This window comes from Cyprinus carpio, chromosome B14 (genome assembly GCF_018340385.1).
Source record: "Cyprinus carpio isolate SPL01 chromosome B14, ASM1834038v1, whole genome shotgun sequence".
NCBI classification, from domain to species: Eukaryota; Metazoa; Chordata; class Actinopteri; order Cypriniformes; family Cyprinidae; genus Cyprinus; species Cyprinus carpio.
Genome location: NC_056610.1, coordinates 25,553,051 through 25,556,407, shown reverse-complemented (window position 1 = coordinate 25,556,407; position 3,357 = coordinate 25,553,051). Strand labels below are relative to the sequence as shown.

At 34.6% G+C, this 3,357-nt stretch overlaps 2 protein-coding genes across 15 annotated transcripts in view; both read right to left on the bottom strand.

Moving 5' to 3' along the window:
• Positions 1–3,357, bottom strand: part of LOC109067214 — a 280,709-nt gene that overhangs the window by 196,272 nt on the left and 81,080 nt on the right. The gene's annotated exons all lie outside the window — the stretch shown is intronic.
• Positions 1–3,357, bottom strand: part of LOC109066557 (tenascin-N-like) — an 11,090-nt gene that overhangs the window by 7,068 nt on the left and 665 nt on the right. The gene's annotated exons all lie outside the window — the stretch shown is intronic.

The following is a 3,357-nucleotide window of genomic DNA, read 5'->3' as shown; positions in this document are numbered from 1 at the left end:
TATTCAAGGTTTTTGTGCACAGTTGTATATCTGGTGTGTTTGCATTTTGTGGGAAATGTATTTTATGAATATATAATTTTATTTTAGCATGTGGTGCTTTTTTGTGAATATATATTTTTCACGCGCTTGAATTTTTTTTTGTATTAATGCGTGAATTAGGTTTCATGCATGTGAAGTGTCTATGCATGTGTGAATCATGTTTTTGCGTGAATTATATTTGAGACTAATCTGCTTCATAAGGGTTTCCCGACTAAGTATTGATAGTTGTGTAAATACTGTCATACTAGCAGCTGTTGTCTGAATTAATTTTGGGTTGATTGTAGTCCATTTTCATACCTTTCATTCGAAGTTATCTAACATTATCACGATGAATTTGTTCTGACACAGTTTAACCTATGAGTTCTTTTCATATTTTATTACCATCTTCTAAACTATAGGAGAATAAGCTGTGATAATGTGAAATGTTGAAGGTGTCTGAATAAATTTTGGTTTGAATGTATTTAATAAATTAAGTTAACCAGCTAAATTATACTCTTTTTGGTTTCTGTACCCAATATTTTTAAAATGTACAAATGCAATAAAAATATATCGGTATCGATTTTCGGTATCGGCAAGTACCAAAAATAAAAGTATCGGTATCGGGCGAGTACTGGAAAAAGTGGTATCGGTGCATCCCTAAGGTATAGGTTAGTGTTTAAATTGGTATTTTGGGTATTTAAGCTTACAATGCTTTGGGAAATGCAGCACTGATCTGCTGTGTTTCTGTTAAATAGACCTAACGTATTTTCAGTAGTTAATTCATGACTGAAGTTCACCTAGTGCTGCTTGGACATTAGGTCAAAAGGTCAAAATTTCATGACACTGGAAGAATTCCAAAACATCTGTTGTAAAAAAGTGGAGTCATTGTTGTGCTTCAAGTTCATCATGCCAGCGATCTAGCGATGGTAAGACTATCTTGATCATTTTTCAGCGAGTCATGGGTCAGTTGTGACAGAAGGAAAGTTGTTGATTTCGCTGTCCTTTACCCGCCAAATCCCCTGGCACCAGAAAACTTTGTACTACTGATATAAGCAGCAGAGATATGGCTTATACAATGCAATTTAATAATGGCAAATGAGAAATACACAAAACTGATTAAAGTAAATGCACTACTATAAAAACACTTTTACTTAATATTTATTCAGAGTTTTTCTAAACATTTGACAACTCTACTGCAAGTTCTGGTTTTTAAGGCCCCGTTTTCACTAGTGAAACTTTTGCTACGGTTACACCTATCATTTACACTACTCCGGCATTTTCGACCCTCGAAAACTGAGACTTTTGAAAACGCTGCAGACCCTGTTTAAGTTTAGAAAACTCCGGGGTTGTGTTTCAGTGTAAATGGACCAGCGAGGAGACTTTGAAAACAATGGTGTTTGCTGCCCACATTAAACTCAGCATATCAGCGGTATTGACCGTGTAAACAATAACATCGATGGCATTGTTGTACCCGTATACGTGATTCCCCATTCGATCGCTCCAAGTTGTTTTAATTTATTCCTTGTGTGGTTGTGCTGCTGCTTGTGACATCTAAATTTCCTTCAGGGATTAATGAAGTTGAAGTCAAGTCAGAGTCAAGCATGTAGGCAGCGTCCGGGATCTAAATAATAGGGAACCTACCTATACATATCTATGGCTGTACCTGCATGATTGCGTTTAAGGTTGTGTAGTGTAAATGGAGATCGTTTCTGAAACGCAGCGGAAACACCAGTGTAGATGAGGATCGTTTTCATTCTAGTGCACTAGAGTAAACAGGGCCTAGGAGTATAGTTTACTGCTTCCCAGCTAACAGGAAATGTTCTGGCAAGGTTCCCTAAAAGTAATGAACAAACTAGTTACATTTAGGATTGATTTTAAAGTAGTTTTACTCGTTTAAAAATCACTCAGTGGCCTAGGACCTAAATACACTGCAGATATGCTCACTGAATATAAACCAAACAAAGCACTCAGATCATAAGGATAGCCAGTTAGAAATACCAAGTTTTTAGTTATTATGCCACCCGCAGCTGGAATCAGCTTCCAGAAGAGATCAGATGTGCTAAAACATTAGCCACATTTAAATCCAGACTCAAAACTCATCTGTTTAGCTGTGCGTTTATTGAATGAGCACTGTGCTACATCCAAACTGATTGCACTATATTTCATCTATAATCATTTTCTATTTTTAACTGTTTTAAATTCATTTTAAATCAATTTCTAAATCATTTTATGAGTTCTTTTTTAATCAATTTTTAAATCCTTTTAAAAGTATTATTTTCTATTCTTCAATGTCAAAGCACTTTGAATTACCACTGTGTATGAAATGTGCTATATAAATAAACTTGCATTGCCTAATTATTTAAACTTGGTTTTCTGCATTTTAGAATAATCCTGGCTTGTACTCTTTTACATTATCATTGTTTTTACATAATAAACTATTTTCTTAATTCATATATGAAACCTAGTTGGTAAATAAAATACAAAGCAACCACAACAACATTTTGATAATAAACATTGTTTCAGACCAGATTTAATTCCAGCTGCTGCAGTGGGACACAGAGGTTTTGCTGGTGCAGAAGAGCATAAAGAAATGGAGTCGGGAACCCAATTTCAACACATTTTTATTTAAGAGAGCAAAGGATTTTACAGTAGTCAAATTATTTTTTATCTATATTTTTATATAAGACATTATGAGTGAAACTATTTCATATTTGAGGTTTCTTGACCTTTTGAAATATTTTTCATCACGAAAAGTCAAGGGACATGTTTGTCACCATATTTTAAGAAATATCCACATGTATGCATAAAATGGATATGAGGATATGCGCACAAGCTGCAGTGAAGCACATATAAATGATAGAAACTCCTGCTCTACTTCATACGTTTGATCTTCATGGTGATGGACTTCAGAGAATTATAGCTGTTCTTCCAGTGGTACCAGGTGGCTCCAGTTTCCATTACTGCACCCTCTTTCTCCCACAAATAGTGACCAGTGGGGTTTGTTCTATAACAACTGTTGTACCAAAACCCTCCTACAAAATTATTTCTTAGCACAAGTTATCATTCCAATTGAATCTTGGTCTTTGCATCGTGGCGAACTGCAATTTCCATTGGAAGAAGATAAAGAGTCACCGACACGAAAGTAGAAAATTTCATTATAGGCACTTTCATTTGGACATCCCAAAATAAAATGACTTTTTTAAAATAATACATATAAAAATAAAAGCATACGTTTCAACACCATTTGGTAAAAAAGTCCTTTTAAACTCCATTCTACCATTTTCTTTGCTAAATTCTTCTTTCGAAAAATTCAAACGTTCTAAGTTTGTTTCACTGTCC